Here is a 22,990-nt window from a genome sequence, read left to right on the forward strand (position 1 = left end):
GAACTAGGGAGAGAAACACGAGACCCCCGACCAAGTGATGCCCCGTTCCTAGTCCGGGAGACATGAGCAACTGTGCATCCTATTTTTCCCGTGATTTCCAAGGTCGCGTCATATTTGCGTTGGGAAAGCTGGTGCGGAGAGATGCCTACAAGGCTACAACCGAAGCATCTGTATAGGCAATAGCAGTACAATGCAACCTATGTCGTCTGTGATCAGCATGTTCAATAGTTTCTAACATCAAAGAGTGCATTTGGTTACAATACAATCGATCACAACAATACGGACAAGATATTCCCAGACTCTTCAATGGCATCGCCTTATAAGGATGCCCAGAGAGCACTAGCTAGGAAGAGACGAAAAAGAAAACAGAGAGTACTACCGGTAAACAAAGGAATTCTTTATGGATAATTGCAAGTGTGTTCTTCTCATCAAAGTTGATACATGTTTTTGATGGGATCAAGTCCAACAGTTGCCACTTGATCTGATCAGGGAGCATAGCTTTGGCGGCCACGGGCGGCTACCAAACTTGAATAGCATCTTGTGATATTAGCCCATTGGATCCTCCACGTCTTCCCCGAGCTGAACGATTATACAGAGGATTATTAGTTCATTTCATCAGTAAATATAAGTATTCACATGCCAACAACAGCATAGGTAAAAAAGGAGCTTGTTGCTGAACTGACCAGTTATGAGTGGTCTCAGTTCACACTTCAGATGCACCATGGAGTTGTGGAGGCACCGGAGGAAGGTTTCTCTCTAGCATAATATTCTCTGAAATGCCAATAAGCGGCAGGAGTTACCTTCCTCCGGTTGCTTCCTTGCTAGCTAGCAACCTTCAGAAAACTTCGAAGCAATCATACAGTATACCATAAATCAAGCTGCATCATGAGTTGCTCTAGCTTGACCCATTTAGAGGAAGCCCAGTGCCCTGTAAAGTTCGGTAACAATACAGAGGGAGTCAAGTTTCTAATGGTGAGAAGCTAGTTAAAATCCATTGAAACAGAGACGAGAGCATCACCAGTTAGAAAGAGGCGAGAGCTGTCATAGTAAGAACCGATCGCCGTCTTGGTGAGGCGATCAGGGCTAGAAGCTGCCACTTAATCTGATTACGGAGCGTGTCTTGAGAGGCCACCAGCAGGTACCAAACTTGAATAGCACCTTGTGGTATAACCCATTGGATCTTCCACTTGCCCCCCAAGCTGAATCTATGTGTTTGCAGGCCGACAACATCTATCAGAAATTGCAGCAAGCATATGTACAACATGCAACAGGATAACGAAAAAAAAGAGTTTGTTTCTGAACTGACCAGTTATGAGGATGATCTCGGGTCGCACTTCAGATGCGCATGGAGTGTCTGACTGTCGAGGCAGCCACCTGTGGCTTCCAGCTTCATTTGAGATCATTCAGTATCCATCTCAAGCACTGGATAGTAGGCATGTTTGTCCACTTCAACCGCAGAGGCGCCCTGCTCGAATTTCATCTCTTGGGCTCATAGATATCAAGATGCCTGAAATTTCAAACATGCACCCCATTCTGAATTAACGCTGATTCCTTTCTAACATATTAACTTGAATTAACTAATGCCAGGAAGCATCAGGAGTTACCTTCCTCTGCTTGTCTTCTTGCAAGCTACTCCCTCTGTAAACACTCTTATATTTCTTTACGGAGGGAGTAGTAACCTGCAGCAAATTTTGGACCAATGACAGTGCACCATTAGTCCAGCTTCATCATGTGTTGCTCCAGGTTGTCCCAAGTTGAGAAGGTCTAGTGTCCTGTAAAGTTTGGTAACGACAAAAAAGACTTCTTCAGATTCCACATCCAAAACATGAGGTTTTGACAGAGCCCAGTTTTGACAGAGGGCAGTTAACAATATAAGTGCATATAGAAGGATTTCCTTCAGAGAACTTAAAAGAAAATAACAGTATGATACAGAGAGAAGAAAGTGGTCTGCACCAAACACATGGATATGAAAACATATATGCTGGAGTATGTCTTTGCCAATATACCAAATACATGTACTCCCTCTAATCCATATTAATTGTCCATGCTTTAGTACAACTTTGGTACTCCCTCCATCTCAGTATACAGGTCGTGCACATGTACCTAGATCGTTAATTTGACCAACTTAATAAGAGGCATACATTATAAAAAGTATATCATTATAAACTATATATTCTATTTTCTAATGATATAATTTTTATGTTAAACAATTTATTTTATATAAGTTAAATTGATGACCTAGATACACGTGCAAGATTTGTAAACTGAGATGGAGGGAGTAGTATGCTTTAGTACAACTTTGGTAGTACTAAAGCAGCAACAATTAATATGGATTGGAAGGAGTACATGCATTTCTAAAAATCAAGCAAATGGTGTGACAAGTTAGATACAAAGAAATGAACAGGGAGGTACCAGCGAAACCGATGATCAGACAGGAAGGAGAGATGACCAGCAACTAGAAACGAGCAGCGTCGATCAGCTAGCATATTCGTCATCAGAAATGCAGGAGAGGAAGTCGTCATCCCCTATGTCATGGTCTTGGCTGTTACAAACAAGAAATGAGAGAGATTAATTGTGATGGGCGTATATCGAACATCTCAGTTCATAACTGATGCCACTTAAATAAAAGAGAAGAATGAATTAGTTGACCTGAGGTTCGTCGCCAGCGAGGAGCTTTCTCCCACTGCTGCAGGCTCAGGAAAAAGGGATGGTTCTTCCTCTGCTTCTGCATCATCGGATCCTTGGACGACATTCCCCAAGTCATGCTCGCTGCAATCTCCGAAGAGTTTCAGCCCCGGATGGTTGGGGTGTACGTCCACTTCAGCTTGCAGCATACCAAGATTCGCCACTTTGCCATAGTTACCAAGTGAAATCTGCTTGAGGACTGGAAGGTGATTGATACCAATAATCCCTGATTTCAATTGGCAGGAATTGAATTCTATCATTTCCATCTTGGGCGAGGCACCCTTTTCGAATCTCACCTCGGTCAGCTCAAACTGACCAGTAAGGCAAAGTTTTCTGAGATTCACGAATGCTTCTTCTCTAAACACTAACTTCTTCCCATAATAAGCAAAGATGCAAAGATTGAGGAGCATGAGCTTGGGCAGCTTTCCTAGCATTTCCGTTATTTGATCTTCCTTTATTCTGCTCCACTCCAAGTGAATCTTCACCAAATGCTTCAGACTTCCAACCCACTCGGGCATCTTTCCTCCAAATTCTCCGACCAACTTCAACTTATTTAGCAGGGGAGGAGGGGAGGAAACATTATGCAACCACTCGAGTGATCCACTTCCAGCATCCACACTAAGAGAGCACAGGGAAGAGAGCTTCTCTATGGCGGCACAGAGATACAGTATCTTGCGTTTTTGCTCCGCAAACCTTCCTTTACCTACCATGCTCAGTTTTCTTAGTTGAATAAGCTGCCCCAACTCTTTAATTGCTTTCTTGCCAGTTTGTTTGATGTCCACCAGCTCTAGTATCTGTAGCTCCTTTAAGTTGCCGATCCCTCTTGGAATCCTCACACCTTCTGTCTTGAACCACCGGCTAGAGATCCCCATATGTAGCTCAGCAACTAGGTGAGCACTCTCTTCGTGATCAACCAAATGTGTGCATAGCAAGGGCAGGCGCAATGTCTCCATCAAACAATCCATGCGGTAATTTGGACTAAAATACATGGATTCTGGTCTTTTGCTACAACGAAGGCTGTGGAGACTCTGGAGTTCACAGATCCCACTTGGTAGTTGGTAGTGCTGTAATATAACTATCTCTAATATCCAAGTTTTGCAAACCTCGTAATCTCCGTATGGACTTTGGAAGAGCATATATATATGAAGGTCCTGTCAAATCCACATATTTCAAATGGCACAACAACCCAATGTTGTTGATATCTTTTTGACTAATTTTAAACCATGTATTCTTTAGATCCAAGGCTCTAAGCATCCTCATGTTGCCTGAGCAAACTGAAGGTGAGGGCTCTGTTGGTCTTTCACCAAACATTGTTAATGACCGGACATGGCTCCAATCCATGCCAATATTTTGGCACTTGCTACCATGGTATGCTACATGACGGAAATTCGCCTCTATTATATTGGCTTCACTATCTCCCACCAGGTGCACAAAGTTTTCATCTCTAGAAATCGAGACCATTACATCACGCATGATATCATGGACCCGACAGCTCTTAACAATTCCTTCCATGTTCACTTTTGATGGTTGAATCATGTTTCGGTTGATTAGCTCATTGAAATAGCGTATGCCAATATCCACAACATTCACTCCGCCACTAGCTCTAACAAACCCCTCCGCTATCCATCTATCGACCAAACGGCTTCTCTTGATTTCAAAATCCTCCGGAAAGATGCTTAAGTACAAAAAGCATGATTTAAGATGAGATGGCAAGTGGTTGTAACTAAGAGTGACCATCCTCGTCATTACTTCAAGGCTTGGGTTAGTCTCAAGCTCTGAGGGAATCTGCTCATAAATACTCTCCCACATTTCTACCACTCTGGTAGCAAGCAAACCTCCTATGGTGAGTATAGCCAATGGTAAACCACCACACTTCTTTACTATTTTGGATATCACATTCCGCATCCTTTCATCACTTCCTATTTCTGTGTGTGTTTTCCCAATCTTTTTGAGTAGCAAATCTATGGCTTCATCTATCTGTAAGTGTTTAAGGTGGTAAATAACCGATTCGGATGGATACTCATGGGCTAGGGCAACATCTCGTGTCGTTACTATTATCCGACTACCTTTCATGTTACCACTAGGAAAAGCAATATCTTTGATCCACCTCCACGCATCAATGGACCACAAGTCATCAAGAACAATAAAGTACCTCTTCTCCTGAGATAGCTGGCGAGATCATCTACTTGCACCGTCTTTCCCTCAAGTTCCTTCAACCGCTTCTTTAGTTCTTCATATCCAAAAAGTTGCATGATCATATCCTTCAACATCTCTATCTTGGAAAATGTCTGTGAGACTGTAATCCAAGCACGACAAGAAAAACTTTTCACTGTATCTTTCTTACTTTCAAATGTCTTCCTTGCAAGAGTAGTCTTTCCTAAACCACCCATGCCAACAACAAATGCCACCTTGGCACTATCCTCTTGAGACTTGAAATCCATCAACTTAATCAACTCCTCCTTAGACTTGGAAAAGCCTACAAGACCTGCTTCGTCGATATTGCTAGCCGAGAGATTGCGAACATCTTCCATGTAAGAATCCCCCTCACCAATTGTGTTGGAGGCATCCGTCTTGATCAAGTTGTAGCGAGTGTTCCTGATGCTCACTTCTTCAACCCTTGTCTTGAGATCGCGGATCCGTACAGAGATCCGATGGCGACCTTTGAGCTTCATGAGCCGACGCAAGAAGCTTTGGCTTCCCACATGCATCATGAACTCACTGAGGCAATCTTCAATATTGTAGGACAGATCCCTTACTTGTTTTGCCCAAACCTTGAGGAGCACATCTTTCTTCTTTATTGTTTCAGCAACCTCCAGGAATGCTTGCATCGTCTCGAGTTCGTCTTTGATGAACCTACCAAACCAGAGTTCAAAACAAAATTGGATCAACGCTAAGCGGTGCCATTCACCCAGCTGATGGAATGCAACAGTGCATTTCTGAATTAACGGATATCAAGGCAGCTATCACGGGAGTTTGACCATTAATTTCAACTAATGAGACCAGCTAGCTAGGAATATTATCGAGAGCACAAATAACAATATTAAGAAGCAGCTAGAGATGTCATGAATGTTAATGCATACCAGATATCCTTTCGGACGCCGACGAGGAGGCCCACCTCAGCGGCAGCGGCAGAAGCAGCCACGCTGATGGCGCCCCTCACCATGGACCTCGCCATGCTCACCATCGTCTCCGCCATCTCCGGCAGCAGGCACCGTACGAGTCTCTCGCAACAGAGTTGAGATCTCAGAATCTCCGGGTGTGCTGATGACTCGGTAGGTGAAGCAAGCCAAGCAAGCTATACAGCTCTGCAGCTTTGTATAAGGAGTGTACAGCCTGCCACCTATTAATCTATAATAGTAGGCGATTAAAGCGGATCTGATCATGTGCATGACAGTAGTGGTTCAAACAGCGTTAGTTGTGGAGATGCATCAAGTCATGTGCATTAGCATTAAATTAGTGGATGATGACAATTCTACGGAGAGGAGTGCAGCGTGAGTTCAGAGGAAGCAGTGAGTCTAATAGAGATGGCATCAAGTCAGTCAAATCCTCGAAAACGATGGCACATGGCACAACGAAAGCTGCTCCCTTGCATTTTGTAACGAAACCTAACGGCAGACAAATACGAAGTACTGGGTAGTACTCCGATGAAAGTACGCGAAAGTACTAAAACGAGTGGGGCCAGTACTCGTGACAAGGTGGGGACGCGTTTTAATCTAGGGGCAGTTTAGTCACTAGTAGAAAAAGGGCCTATTGTCCCGGTTGGTGAGGGCCTTTAGTCCCGGTTCGTGAACCGGGACTAAAGGATCGGTACTAATGCCCTGACCCCTTTAGTCCCGGTTCAATCCAGAACCGGGACAGAAGGGCCTCCACGTGGCCTGTCCCCTGAGCCCAGGCAGGAGGGCCTTTGGTCCCGGTTGGTGGCACCAACCCGGACCAATAGGCATCCACGCGTCAGCGTTTATGTGGCTGTGGTTTTTGTTTTTGTTTTTTTGAAAGGGGGGGGGGGTTGGGGGGTTTTGGGGGGTTAATTTAGGTGTTTCATATATTGTGCTATAGCTAGCTAATTAATAGAGAGAAGTGTCCTCTCTTTTGTCCGTTCTTGGTCGACGCTACGTACCATACATACATACGTATAGAGAGGACTAGCTAGACACGCTAGCTAGCTAGTAAGCAAACAGAAGATCGTCATGAATATATATGCATACAGAGAGAAGTGATATCGACCACCTCTCCTTCTCCGAGAGATTGGTCGAACAAACAAGTTCTCGTATATCTATCCGACACTACCGGCTACATATATACAATAATTATCTTTTACAAATATATAATCTCCTAAAATACGGACGCGTGGTCCACATAGTATTCTCCGTCTTCAGCGATCACGTGGTCAAGAAAGAATGCCGCCAATTCCTCTTGAATTGCTCGCGTGCGATCTGGTGCTAGGAGTTCATCCCGCATCCGAAACATCTAATTTTAAGAAGGGGGTCAATACATATATATATATATGAATGAATGAAACTCAACACAAATGATGGTAATAAAATAAAATTGTGAATATTGTTATTTACGCACTTCATATTGTTTGTCGGAGTAGCCCCGCTCATAGGTCGTGTGGCGGATGGACTCGCAAATGTAGTATCCACAGAAATCATTCCCTTGTTCCTGCCACAACCACTTTACAAGAAATAGAGGTCAATCAAACTGATAATTAGCAAGCATGCTAAATGGTATTGATGAAACTAGCGCTTGAATCACTAGGAGATGCCTGGAATATGCTACTATATAGTACTTACTTTTGGGTGCCTAAATTGCAGCTTCTTCGGTAGCCCCGGAGCTTTTTTGGTGAATTTTCTCCAAGCCCTGCCATACAAAGAAAACAATTACTTGATATCAGAAATGAACAAAGTTACTGATATGGTGGATAATGATCGATTTAACTTACTTCTCGAGCATTTCAGTCATGTCCGCATACTCCTTGGGATCTTTTCGCTTGGAGTCTAAGACAGTTACTACTCCCTTCTCAAGCTTAATCTCTAGGAGAATATAGTGGTAGCTGCGCACACATGCATAACTCATCAATATTACATTACTATAACCTGGACTAATAAGGAAACCGAATATGCCACAAGACAGTAACACTCACATGAAGTTGTAAGGAAAGAGTATTATATCTTTGTGTTCATTTATTTCCAACGATCGTAGCAAGTTGGCCTCGGTTTCTTGGGCACGATATTGAACCTCAGTTGCATCTATGAGATACGTGTTAATGAACCCAATATCTCCCACTTGTCTTTTCTTCAATTCGGCGATCTTCAATCTGCATAATATAGTGAGGATAATTATAAATACATGCAAATGAAAGGGCTGAGTTATATAGAGAGACTTAATGACGGAAGTAGTACTACTTACAGACAGTAGGAGGTGACCGTTGCTTTATCGGTGGCCAATTGATTGAAAAACTGATAGAACTCCTCAAATGGAATAGGCAACAGTTCGATTCCAAGGAGGTCATGCTCCTTTTTAACTCTCATATACAAAGTATTCCTCCCCTCAGACTCTTTGCAGGTTTTCATGTACCAATCATGCAATCTTCGCATCATCGTTGATAGAGAACTTTCATCTTTGACGAGAGGCTTCCCGTACTCGTATCTTTGTATCTGCACTTCCAAGATATCATAATGTACATCGTCGGGAAGGTAATTTGCAGGATTGCCATAACCGGGCACCATCCTCGGATCGACGATGTCGCTAGCAGGCACCTTGAGCGGGGGGCACGATTGCTTCGCTTGTTCGCCGAGCTGGGCAATTTGTTTCCCAGCTCGTCGTTCTTTCATCCTTTGATCACTTTTAGTACTTCCCGACATCTCCGCTTCGGCAAATGCCTTTCCAATAATGCGCTCATAGTTGCCTCTCGGCGGAGACTTGGGTGGTTTTGTCAGGGCAGCCAGAGTGCGCTTCCCTTTCACTGGATCTACCTTCTCCTCCGGAGGTGGATGTCTCTTTGCTTTCAACCCTTGAAACCAGTCATCCACTTCGGTCTGCGCGATCTTCGCGTTTTCCTCCTCGCTCCTCTCGTACGGTAACTTCTCTGGAGTCTTCAGAGAAGGACCGAATATGTATCTCCTCCCGCCTTTGGCTGTACTGCTAGACGCCGACAGAGTAGACGGAGCGGATGTCTTCTTTCCTTGCTTACGAGGTGGAGGAGAAGGACTGCGACGCGCCGTAGAAGCCGGAGCGGCGACGGGTCTCTTCCGCCCTTGCTGACGAGGCGGAGAAGGAGGAGGCTGGCTGCTCGGGCGCGCCGGCGCAGGCGGAGAAGGAGGCAGAGTGCCGCCACGCGCCGGAGAAGGAGCGGGCCGAGTGCCCTGATCGTCACTCGCCGGTGGAGGAGGCGGAGTGCCCTGACTCGCCGTAGGAGGAGGAGGAGGCGGAGGTGTCCAGTTCGGAAGGTTGATGAGATCCTTCCGCCATAGGCATGGAGTCTTCAGAGCAGAACCCAGCCGATACTCCCCTTCACCGGTAGGGTGGTCAAGCCGGAGGTCCTCAAATCCCTCCGTTATTTCATCGACCATCACCTTAGCATATCCTTCTGGAATCGGCCGGCAGTGAAAAGTTGAGTCGGGTTTAGTAGGATAAACAGAGCCAACAGCCGCCTTGACCTTCAAATTGCTCCATTGCGCCATAAGGTGGCAATTTTCAGCATCCGTGATAGCATCCACGGGATAGCTGGCAGGAGCCGTCAAGGCATGCTCTGGCTGAAGCAGCTCGGTGGAAGCCACGCTGCTTTTCCGCTGAGATGGCGGGGTAGCTTCGGGGAAAGCTTCGGCAGGTCGTTTGCTGCGATCTGCTTCTCGTTCCTCTAGCCCCATTACCCTTTCGTGCAGCGACTACAGTTGGCTATGCTCCAGTTTCTTCCTCCTATCGTGGGTTTTGTAACCCCCTGCATCCGGAAATCCAGCCTTCCACGAAACGGAGCCTGGCGTGCCTCGTGTCTGTCCAGGGTGCTCAGGATTGCCGAGGGCCATTGTGAGCTCGTCCTTCTCCCTGTCTGGAACGAACGTCCCTTACTGCGCTGCTTCGATATATTGCTGAAGCTTTTTGACTGGTATGTCCAATTGTTCCTCCGTCCAAATGCACTTCCCTGTTATAGGGTCCAAGGATCCGCCGACCCCAAAGAACCAAGTCTGGCAACGTTCTGGCCAGTTCATTGTCTCTGGTTCGATCCCTTTATCAAGCAGATCATTCTCAGTCTTGGCCCACTTAGGCTGGGCTACGAGGTAGCCACCTGACCCCGTGCGATGGTGAAGCTTCTTCTTCTCAGCATTTCTCTTGTTTGTCGCCGACATTTTTTTACTCTTTTCCGATGTCTTGTGGGCCACAAATGCGGGCCAGTCATCTCTGATCTTCTCATATTTGCCAATGAATTCTGGTGTCTCATTTTTTTCGACATACCTATTGAGGTCTTTCTTCCAATTCCTGAATAGGTCTGCCATCTTCCTCAGAGCAAAAGACTTGATTAATGGCTCTATAACTGGCTTCTCCGGATCACCCTCCGGCGGTAGGGTGAAATTTGACTTCAGCTCAGTCCAAAGATTCTCTTTCTGCATCTCATTGACATAAGACACCTCAGGGTCTTCGTTCTGAGGCTTATACCATTGCTAGATGCTGATCGGGATCTTGTCCCTAACCAGAACACCACACTGAGCAACAAATGCCTTCTTTGTCTGGTAGGGTTCAATCGGTTGGCCGTCGCGCGCGATTTGTATGATCTCAAACTTTTCATCCAAGCTCAACTTTTTCTTCGGGCCTCGTCTCTTTACCGAAGTTGTGCTCGATCCGGAGGGCTAGAAAAAAGAACAAAGACGAGAGTTAATTAATATGTGTACATACCAAAACAATGAATGCATCAATTAGCTAGTCAGCACAGGCTTAACTAATATATATACCTGACCGGACTCGGTTTGGTGATCACCAAAGCCGTCCTCACGGTCTACTTCTTCACCCTCTCCTTCTTGCACCGGCATTGGGTCATCGGAGCCATGTAAATCAATGAGGAGAGGGCCAGCTGCTTCTTCACCCTCTCCTTCCAGACCATCGTTGTCGTTGATAAACATCGAGAGGGCATCACTTCCTTCTGCGATTATGTCCCTCAATAACGCTTCTTGTGCTTCGTCTCGGGGGGTGTCCATAGTTTCTACAAATATTTACAACATGGCAATTATTATTCAAACATGACAGATATGGATATATTAGTGGCAAACGTAGAACTAGCTAGCTAATCACAATAAGGAATCATATTAGTGGCCTCGACGCTGCTTCTCTAGGGTTTGGGGTGGCCTCGACAACGCTTCAAGGGTTAGGGGGTGGCCTCGAGAACGCTTCAAGCTAGGAGGGGGTAATATCGACCCCCCCACGTGTTGAAGCTATCGGGAGGGGGTCGGCGTTGAACAGTACATCTATGCCCCACAAGTGACGTGGGCATCGACGCCCACAAGCTATTGGATTTCTTCAATACTTTGACACTATAGGAACCCTCGACCCTGAAACCTTCGACCCTTGACCCCTTAACGACCCTCGACCCTCTACCCTAGTTCCCGACCCTCGACCCCTCGGCGATCCTCGACACCCTCGTTATATCGACAACGACGCAACATACATATACATGGGAAAATAATGTTATCGGGGAGGGGGTATCGGTACCCCCCCTCGTGTCAAAGTTTCTTCTTTCTCCTCTATTCCTTTCTTTCTTCTTCTCCTCTTCTTTTCTTCTTATCCCTCGAGAAAGGAAAATAAGGAAAAGGAAGAAAAGAGGAAGAAGGAAGAAGGAAGAAGAAGAAGAAAAAAAGAAGAAAAAAAAGAGGAGAAGAAGAAAAGAATAGAGGAGAAGAAGAAAAAATAGAAAAAAATTCAATTTTTTCTTCTTCTCCTCTATTCTTTTCTTCTTCTCCTCTTCTTTTTCTTCTTTTTTCTTCTTCTTATTTATTTCTCCTCTTCTTCCTATCCCCTCTTCTTCTCCTTTCTTCCTCTTCTTTTTTCCTTTTTCCTCTCATTCTTTTTCTTCTTCTTGTATTGCTTGTTTTTTTTAAATAATGTTCAAATAAAATCTATGAACATAAAACATATATACACACAGAGAACATATATACATTTTTATAAAAATGCAAAAAACAAAAAAAAAATTCTTTTCATATGACCATACATACATTTTTCTTTGCATATGCTTTGCATATAAACATACATACATATGAACATGCATACATACATATAAACATAACATACATACATAAAAAATTCTAAAAATCTGCCAAAAAAAAATCTAAAAATCTGCCTAAAAAAATTATATGAAAAAAAGCATACATCATCCATCCATCCATATAATGAACATATACATCATCCATCCATCCATATAATCAACATATGCATATGAAAAAAAATTATATGAAAAAAAAATTATATGAAGAGGATCGAGGGGACAGGGAGGAAAGGGGGTCACCGGAGCCGGACTGAACGGGGAGGAGGGGCTGCGTCGTGGCAGGGGTGGCAGTGGGGGCGGGCGCCGGCGACGACGTCGACAATGGTGGGGGCGGGCCGGGGCGCAGGGGCGCGGCCGTGTGTGCTCGGGGACGGGGCAGGGGCACGGGGCGGCGGCCGGCGTGGGCTCGGGCGCGGGGCAGGGGCACGGGGAGACGGGGATGGCGGCCGGCGGCGGCGACGGCGACGAGGAGCGCGCGAGCGATTTGGGCAGCCTGGCGGCGGGGGCAACTGGCTAGGGAGGCGAGGGAGATGTGAAATTTTCACAAGTCCTGGTTATATAGCAAGGGCATTAGTCCCGGTTGGTGGCACCAACCGGGACTAATGCCCCCCTTTAGTCCCGGTTGGTGGCACCAGCCGGGACAAAAGGGGGGCATTAGTCCCGGTTGGTGCCACCAACCGGGACCAAAGGCCTTGTGCTGCCCCGCGCCAAATGTTTAGTCCCACCTCGCTAGTTGAGAGGGAGCCGCACCAGTTTATAAGGTGCGGTGCGGCTCCCCTCTCGAGCTCCTCTCTAAAGCAGGCTTTCGGGCCTAACTCTGCCATCTGTGCCTGTGGGCCTACTGGGCCTTCCACGGGCCTGAATCCTGGCCCATAGGGTTTCTAGTCGTATTCAGGCCGTGGGGGCCCAGTAGGTGGCATTTTTTTTGTTTTTTTGTTTTATTTGTTGCTTTATTTAGTTTATTTTGGTTTTGGTTTATTTTTATTTTGGTCTTTTGCTTTATTTTTTAATTCTTTTTGCTTTTAGTTTTAGAAAAATTATAAACTTTCTGTTAGTGCCATTAGTTTTCAAATCTTAAAACTCTTTTTTTGTTTCCTTTGTTGCTTTATTTATTTTATTTTGTTTCTACTTACAACAAAATACTTATTGTTGCTATTTTTATTTTTTTTCAGTTTTTTGTTCTGTTTTCTGCATTATTTATTTTCTTTTGTTTTTTGCTTTATTTTTTAATTCTTTTTGCTTTTAGTTTTAGAAAAATTATAAACTTTCTGTTAGTGCCATTAGTTTTCAAATTTGGAAACTCTTTTTTTGTTTTCTTTGTTGCTTTATTCATTTTTTTTGTTTCTACTTACAATAAAATACTTATTGTTGCTATTTTTAGTTTTTTCCAGTTTTTTTGTTTTGTTTTCTGCATAAATTATTTTCTTTTGGTTTTTTGCTTTATTTTTTAATTCTTTGAAATTTGTGTGAATAGTTAAATTGAATTCTTTGAAATTTGTGTGAATTTGAAGTTTGTGATTAACTTTACTAGTGCCATTAGTTTGGTGATTTCTTTTTTCTTTTAGGTCACAAAAAATAAAAACTTCTCTGCTAGTGAAGATAGATGCACTTATAGAGAAAATTAAACATAAATTCATAATCAATTTCTATTTATAAATTTAGGTCCAATTTCCTCTATATGTGGATCTATTTTCACTTTGAGAGGAGATCAACAACACAGAGAGGGACGGGCTTATAAACAGGTGTGGGCGCCCTTCGGTTGGCGAGGTGGGACTAAAAGCTGGGTGCAACGAGGGCCAACCCTTTAGTCCCGGTTGGTGGCATGAACCGGGACTAAAGGTAACCCTTTGGTCCCGGTTCATGCCACCAACCGGGACCAATAGTGGTGGGCCAGGAGCCAGGACCATTGGTCCCGGTTCGTCCCACCAACCGGGACCAAAAGGTCCGGACGAACCGGGACCAATGGCCCACGTGGCCCGGCCGGCCCCCTGGGCTCACGAACCGGGGCAAATAGCTCCATTGGTCCCGGTTCTGGATTGAACCGGGACTAATGGGCTAAACTGGCCTGGACGAAAGCCCTGTTTTCTACTAGTGAGTCCTAGGAAAATTTGCACGCGCCGCCCCTCTCGTCGAATGCATAACCGCCGCCATGATGATTCACATTCCACAATTACTCATCGGCGGCCATCTCCTCCCTCTCCTCCAAGTCCACCTCAGTCATCTCCTCCTTCTTGCCGCTGCAACTTCGCTCCACTCAGGCAACCCCCCACCCACCCCCACCCCCTCTTACACGGCAGATCGAGCTGATGGCCGACGACGAGAACACCGACTTCGTGCAGATCGCCGGCGGCGACCAGGTCAAATTGGCCAGGTTGAGGGAGATCCGTTCTTGGTTTGACAACACAAGGCAGATGAACTGGACGGCAATGGCCACTCTCAAGAATATGACGAAGAAGGAGAGGGCAAAGCTTTGCCCCCCGCCCGCACAACCGATTGACAAGATCGAGATCCTCCTCTGGGCGATGGAGCAGGCCAATTCGTCCAGCGAGTGGACCAGGCGGAGGTGGTGGGCGTTCAGATCCAGGGTAGAGCATCCACTGGATTAGGAACCCACCGTGCACGAGGTGCCGTTGCAGATTGTGCAGCCTCCAACCGAGTCACCGGAGACTCCAAAGCGCAAGATGAGGAGGACAGTGGTCGCGACCTCGCTTCCCCGCCGTTCTCCACGCTTCCCTCGCCGCTCTCCTCGTCTGAACGGCGGCGGTAGCTATGTTTAGAGTAAGCTTCCCCACTCCTCATCTTCCTACTGCTCGTGCTTACATTGTGGTGATACTGATCGTAATAGCTCAGAGAGGGAATGCTAGATGGCATTTTAATCTCAATGAATTGCATGAATATTTGAGTACATGGATTTGGAGGATGGATTATGATGTATGTGAACCATAGGCATCATATGAACCCTAGGAAAAATTAGTAATGTTCTAGTGGTAGACACTGAAATATTTCGGTACACACCGGTAGGCACTGAAATATTTCGGAACTGCCCTAGGCAAAATTTGTAATGTTGTAGTGGTGGACACTGAAATATTTCGGTACACACCGGTAGGCACTGAAATATTTCGGTACTGCCCTAGGCAAAATTTGTAATGTTGTAGTGGTAGACACTGAAATATTTCGGTACACACCAGTAGGCACTGAAATATTTTGTTACTACAATTTCAGTACACACCGATGCACACTGAATTATTTCAGTACTGTAGTTTCAGTACACACTGAAATATTTCAGTACTGCAAATTCTATATGAAGTTGGCATTTTGTCATTTATGTGTGAATCAATTCATGCATCATATGGCATAACTTTGTACATGAGTTTGGGTCAATTTCATGTCTATTTATTGTTAAAATTATTGTCATGCCATGAAACACAAGACAAGTCACTGACCCAAGCTTGCAAAGATGACATATCAATGTTGCTGATATGCACGTTTTCACCAAGTCTTGTGTCTGAATTAAAACTGAGCATTTTTTCTTGATGGTATCCATGGATCTAGAACTCCTATGAATTTGCTCATGTTGGATGTTTTATTCTCCATCATGTGTACTAGCATTACGTGTGATTAGATGCCATGACAAGACCCCTGGCATATTTATTTTCTTGCCTCCAACATCACATGTGTGTTTTGCAGGAAAAACCCTGGAGTTCACCAGGCTGGCTGAAGTTGTGAGGCTAGGAGGCTGATGGTGCTGCTACTGGCTGATCCTTCTTCTTTCAGTTTTTGTTCGTCATTTATCAAGGCGTTGGACCAGGGCTACTTCCCTATGTGTTGTTAATGTATTAAGTAGTTCCTTCGAATTTGTAGTATTAGTTAGTTTGAATGTGGAAGTACCTTAATTTTTGGAACGAAATGTTGCTATGTAGGACCAAGGGTTTCATACCTTAATCTTTGGATAATTAATTATGTGAACTGTTAGATGTGGCGCACAACGAAACGCCTCTACCATTGATACTATAGTTCAACATGTCGGTCCAATTAGAGACCAGCCACTACCATATAGAACAGTTAGCATTTCATACTACAACCTGGCACGTACAAAATATCACACAGTGGAAGCACATCCCTAAGCACCTTGCATTGTACAAGGTCTTAGAGACCAGCCTCTACCATATATAACAGTTACCATGTCACACTACAACATATAAAACATCACACAGTGGAATAATCATAGCTGGTAGAGCATTAGGTACCAGTTAATAATAGTTGCAATCCATCAAAAGCAATAGTACCTAGATATGAGTAGATATAGGTATGGTAATACACGACAAGTACTCGCAAACAAGAGCTGACATAACAAGTTCATTTCACATTGATACATGGCCCACCCCAGTTCTAAATAAGGTGGATGGTGATCATCATCCTCAAGTCATGGGGACGGGTGTTCGCAACAGTGAGTAGGATGGCCTGTCCTACCCGAAGATTCTTGGCACGAAGGAACTTCTTCCACCCTGCCCTGCTCAAGACAGTGCGACCGTCCGTGTCCACTGCATAGGCACAGCTGGTGATGGAGCCCGTTCTGGTAAGGCGTAGTCCAGCAGCCATGCCTTCTTCGCCCGGGTCGATGCCACAGCTATCAAGTAACCTCTTAGGTAATTTCTGAAAACAGTTGACATGATATATGATCATGTCACGTGCAATTATCAACAAAGCATACACTTCAAGACACATATATCATTGGATTCAACACTGAGCATATATATCATCACATCACTACACTATACGCCAAGCATCAAATTACTACAGTAATTAGGCATATCATTAGATTACTCCGTACACTAAGCATATCATCGCATATTACTACACTACATGCATGTCTTAAAATTCTTCACTAAATGAATTCTAAACTTGGCCTCTCATCACAGTACTACAACATGCATATCATATGAAGTACTACACTAACTAAGCATGCATATCATGTAATTACCACAGTAAGTAACATACCATGATATGGCGTTTAACATTCATCCTTGTGAGGCGGGTCACGAATGGCTTCCCTAGGTAGTCTTCACGTAGCGGAAGCATGTCCCAGAGGTTGCCGATTTCCTCGTCGCCCAGGCTGAGTCCTTGGGCATACAGGTATTCAACAAGTGGGTTCTCATCATCATCTGAATCAGCACCATCTTCGTCCTCGTGAACTTCATCCTCACTATCCGGAATGGAATTTAGATAGATAACAGAAATCCTGGGCCTATCTCTTCTGAAGGAGAAGCTGATCAATTCACCCCCAGTAAGACGCATGTGGGTGATGAAACGATCCCAATCATCTCCTCCTATCTGGGTTATCTTTCGCCCCTTCTCGCCTGCATAGTGTATGGGCCCCCAAGAGCGTCGAAGGTCACGGTGTCTGCGACGAGCTCATTGAATGCCAATCTCACATTGCATGGTACGATCTGTGTAAGATAAAAACAAATAGCAGACACAATACATTTGTGCAAATAGCAAAAAAAACAAAAAGAATGTACTGTCAGAAGGTTCATATAAATTATTACCGCTGCAACAACAAAAGAAGGCTGGAAGTAGATGCCGAACAACGTGGTAGTAGAAAGGCTGGTCCGGCACCGTGAGTTGCAGCGTCCACATTGTGCTTCCTCCATTCTACACAGAACATGTTGAACTCTAAGTTGAATTGTACATAGTACAATACAAAGATCATACATATAATAAATCATAGTGATAACCTATACTGGCAATGGCCAATCAATCTATTTCCTATCATCTATGTAATAAAGCAATGGCAATGACAATGGCAATGCCCGGTTCATCTAAACCTGGGAATAGTTGGGCATCGAAACTTGAACCAGTCCAATCCACGACACACATCAAAACCAAACCAATCCAGATATTTTCATTTAGAATCTAGACCAAACCGAACTGTACATGCGCGTCATCCAACCCAGTCCAAACCGTTTTCAACTTCCAAAGGTTCAAACCATGGACAAAGCCATATGCGAGGGCACGTCATGAATCTAGATCAGACATGGCGTCAAAGCTCGAGAGAGCCGACGAGCTCCAGCCGGCAACTGCGGCTCTTGGATTTGAAGCAGTAGTAGGTGGGATAGGCGGCTCAAACTAATTGATTGATTTGGTCTCAAACCATATAAACCAAATCAAGATCCAATCCGAAAACTAAGTTTCAGTCCAAACCAATCGGCTCAGATCCGGCTCCGTAGGGAGACGCGTTTGGGGAAGGGAAGAAGAGTGGAGATCTGACGCACTTGCCGTAGTTGGCGGCGGCCGCGCACCGGCAGCGAAGAGAGGGGTCGTCGGCAGATGGCGGCAGAGGCAGCGGCGCTGGTCGAGAAGGGGAGAAAGAAAGATGTGGAGTGGTCGAGACAGGGAGAAAGAAAAATGTGGTACATGTGGTGGCTCGGTTGTGTGGATGACAAGGGGACCCACTTGTGAGACCGATAGCAATTGATGGCAAACCGTAGGAGGTGCACGACCGCGTGCACGACCGCCACGTCCCCACGTGGAATCGGGACGGCCGGGTGGGTGTGTCAAGTCAAATCGGCACCCGCGGCTTCTCGGTAACTCCAAGAGGCAGGAGCAGTGCCTTTCTTCCCCAAATCGGGTAGAAAACCCTCGTCCTCTCCCGAACCATACCACCCTCTCTTCCTTCCTCACCACCTCACCTCCCTCTCCTCCTTCGTCACCACCCTCCTCCCTTCCTATGCCTCCCTCCTCCTGTCTTCGACCGACGATGAAGCACGGGCGTGAAGATGCGGCGGACGAGCCGGAGGCAACCATCGGAGCAGAGCAGTCTGCTGCCGTGGCTGCAGCCGTGGGTGGAGCGGCTGAGTCCGCCATAGCGGCGGTAGCTGGCGATGCAGCGACCGTTGTGCCTGCTCCCGCTGCCATCGCAGCCATCGAGGCACCCGTCGGCGAGCACAAGGTCGGGGAAGATCTGGAGGAGGAGGAGATGAGAAGGCGTAAGCGCAAGGTGTATGACAAAATCGAAGAGCTCATGGAGGAGAACGCCATAAAGGAGTTCGACCTAGATAGCAGGAAGGGCAGCGACTTCGACGAGGATGCCATCGACGAGCTATCTGAGGTAGTACTCTGTTTTTTGCCCAGTTTTTTTCATGACATTGGGGTTTTTCTTGTTAACTAGATGAGCATCAATTTCACTTGGGCGTTCTAGTTGTACGTATGTAGGATTGTAATGATCTAGCATAGATCTTCATGTTGGATGTGGATTTTTAAATCTGATTCACATTCTGATTCCAGCAGATACTCTGGTTTTTTTTCATGGCATTGGGGTTAGTCTTGTTAACTAGATGAGCATAAGTTTCACAAGGGATACATTAATGAAAGAAGTGGGGTAATGAACCCAAATACAAGAAAATGTTCATGGCAGGGATACATTAATGAAAAAAGTGCGTTAAACAATGGATAGATGGCAGGATTCTCCATTGGCTTCCCCAGGACAGTGACTAAATGCTGTAGTTCCTGATTCATTATAGTTTATGTACATGAATTAATTTGCACACATGTTCGTAGATGATTAGTTTGCACACATGTTCATAGATGATCCATTTGCAAATTCTATACAGATTTCCATTTTGCAAAGGAAATGATCGCTCCCTTAATAATTATGGGCTGACATTACATATCCACTGGACACCGAAAAATCAAAACATCTCATCTACCCAATTTTCCATAGTATTTTATTTAGATGATCACAGCCACATCTCTCATCAATATGAGCAGTGAGACACCCCATAGCTCCTTTACCAATTTCCTTCTGAAAGTTATCAGGGTCTAACAATGTTGGAGAAGCAGTATTGCCGCTGTCAGAAATAATAATTGTTTCTTCATTCCAGTAGATAGAACAAACCCCCCTTGTGTGAAACATGGAGGAGTACAATGAAGCCATTTTTCTGATTCCAATAAGAATTACACCTGTAACAAGTATCAAATATCATTAAACCAAGCCACTTCATGTAGTCTTTCATGTGTTAGTTATGTACTACTTGTGCACTAATCTATAAATGCAACTATTCCACCGTCCATAATTGTGCATGTCAATTTATTTGGCTCAATTATGTATGTGCACATACGCCTTATTTCTAGCAAATAGATAGTTGTCATGTTTCACATGTGTACTTTCAAAATGTTGTAATTAAAGTCAATGTACCATAATATATCACCAGAGTTGTTCTATGTGTACTAATTCACTAATTGACAGGAGGATGACGACGACGTGGACTACAGCATGGACAGCAGGCACAGCAAGAGCCGGTACACCCTGAGGCATCTGATTGCTGGGAAGATCAAGTACCGTTTCTTTCGCAAGATTGGGTGCCCTTTCTGTTGCAAGGTGATCGGTGGCGGCATAGATGGCATGATCCAGCATGCCTTCCGCACTGGCAATGGACATGGCAAGAATCGTAGTTCCAGTACTATGGCTAAACATGCTGCCTACGCACGCTTCCTTGAGATTGTCAAAGTCAATGAGCCGTACAACATGCATTGAAGAAGGGAGAGAAGTGATGTGCTGCTAGAGTGCTGATGCTGCCCCAGGACCGCCGTGTCCTCTTATGTTATCTATGTTTCTTTGTTGTTGGAGTCTAAAACTGATGTCCTATGGTGTGTCTGAACCTATGATGAGCGGTGGTTGATCTGCCGTTTATGTTAAGAATTTGCTGCTACTCTGGTTTAGTGTTCCTAGTTGTTAATAATTTTTTGGTGATGCATGTTTAAGCCTTGTGCAATGCTAGATGCTTAGGGTGGTGCTTAGAAAAATAAACAGGGTTTTTCTGATGCACCGGTGCATATTTGTAGAGGAGAGACGCCTAGTTATGCGTCTACCCTGTACAAATAAGCACATAAGAAAAACAAAACGTGTACCAAATGATGCTAAAAGTAGAGCATGAGCATGAGCATGTATCAATTAATGATCAATTGATACTACCTATTTGTGTTTGAATGGGCTCAATAAAGCTGGTGCTGGTTTATGCTCTCTGCGTGACCGTGATGGTAACGAAGACACTTGGTTGGCTATGGTCTTGCTGTCAAATTTATGTTTTAGTTCTTTAAGACTCTTTGTTTTTGCTGTTTGCTCGGGATCGACTAGCTTTCTCGGGCGTCCACGTGCTCTCTTCCTTTTGGGGGAGTTGGGTGCACCATTTTCGGGGGAGTTGGGTGCACCGGTATCCTTCTGGGAGTTGGATGTGTCAGGTTCATTCGAACCATCAGAATTGTTGACTAATTGTATGTCCTCTTCTGAAGCATCAGGTAGAACTGCTTGCTCGGCATCGTACACTTCCTTCTGTTTAAGAGAGAGTGCTGCGTTAGTTCTAATCATGAGACTTGTGAAATAAATGATATATTCTTGATGTAGCGCTAACCGTTATGGGGAACTTATATGATTCGAGACGAAGCGCATTGCAATCTGAATGCAGTAAGGCTGTACATATTTTCCACCTGAAAATATCTATCCTTGCCTATATTAGATAACCGACAATGACATCAGCATAGCTTTCAAGCTAAACAAAGTACAAATATAAATTAGGCATTCAATTACCTGGTTCAAAATATCGGTCATTTCATCCCCGTTCCATGACAACATGTACTGCAGTGTCCAAACCGCACAGGAAGTCCTGCTATGTTTAGTTAAAGATCAATAATCTTTGTACGCAAATAATAATTTATGAGGCCATGCGTACCCATCGGTCTGTTGTGGTATGTTCTCATAGCGTTTATTGGTCCATTCAGCAAAATTGATGTTCTTAGCTGGTGATATCAACCCTTTCTTGACAGCTTCGTCAATGCAGAACTGAATCGAGTCCACCTAGGGTACGACAAGTTATACATAGGGTTACGGTACTTTGGGAGCTCATGTTCCATGCGGATCAAAAGAGGCAGCAAGAGAACACTTACAAGAGAATCTTCCTTGGTCTTGTCGCAATGATAATTCATGGAGTTCAGAGTCTGAATTTCTTTTTTGTCAAAATTAAACATCATTAGCATCCAATGGTTTTGGTGTACATTTAGTGGGACAAGCACCTGTAGTAAAATTCGAGTTGGGTTGAGAATGGAAAGTTGTCGTGTACATAAACTATGAAAGTCTGGAAAACGTGTACCTTTCGGCGCCCTACAAATTTTCCTGCTACACGAGCTAACCAAGAGGCTGCACGTCCAACAGGAACCACCCCCTTCATTTGTAACATCTTTTCGGTTTCTTGAGGGGATATGATTGAGGTAGTATTATTCTCAATTTGGCTAATGCTAGCATATGCCATAATAACTTGCCAAATTTTCAATCATACAATAATAAGACAGTTGTTGCAGTAATGATGTAGAATAGAGTATAATGGGCTTACATCACCATAAATGTATTTGTCGTCCAAATTTCGCTTCAGATTGTCTGCTGTGAGGGTAATGTCTCCGATTCTAGCTATTTCAACAGGGTCGTATGTTCCGCGGATGTAAACGGCTGTCTCTATGTCCTTATGCATGAACTTGTAATCATTACCAAAGACAGGCTTCATCGGAGTTAATTGTGGTTCCTCATTGTTTTCCGTCACATGTCTTGCACTTGGTGTACTCGAAGTCCCTGTCGTGACTTGGCTAGCCCTAGGAGTTCCTGTCAGGGATGAATTGCACACATTGACTTGATCCTACAATGAACAAAGGTAGTTCATCATTAGTTTGTTACTTTTAGATATTAACATGTTGGGCCATATTGATCACCTGCACGCCTCCTTTCTGTGACACTGATTGTCGGTTCCTTGTAAATTCGTATTTTAAGTCCTGTAACAATGCAAACAATAATGAACATGAAGGAACATATTCATAAAAAATACAAAATGCACAGTATGACATACATGGAGTTCCCTCCTTAAGTCTTTAATTTCGTCCTCGGCCTTCGACAACCTAGGATTAGTGCCAGTTTTAGTCTTCATGTCGATCAAGTCTTCACCTAGAGTCTGGTATTTGACATCAAATCTGTGCTCAATTTCCATTAACTTCCTGCCTACCTTCTTTTCATGA

The 22,990-nt window shown here is 44.6% G+C and overlaps 1 pseudogene; it reads right to left on the reverse strand.

Moving 5' to 3' along the window:
- Nucleotides 1-217: 217 nt before the first annotated feature.
- On the reverse strand, nt 218-5,948 carry LOC123083422 (disease resistance protein RPM1-like; annotated as a pseudogene).
- Nucleotides 5,949-22,990: the final 17,042 nt, after the last annotated feature.

Source organism: Triticum aestivum, chromosome 4A (assembly GCF_018294505.1).
Source record: "Triticum aestivum cultivar Chinese Spring chromosome 4A, IWGSC CS RefSeq v2.1, whole genome shotgun sequence".
NCBI lineage: Eukaryota > Viridiplantae > Streptophyta > Magnoliopsida > Poales > Poaceae > Triticum > Triticum aestivum.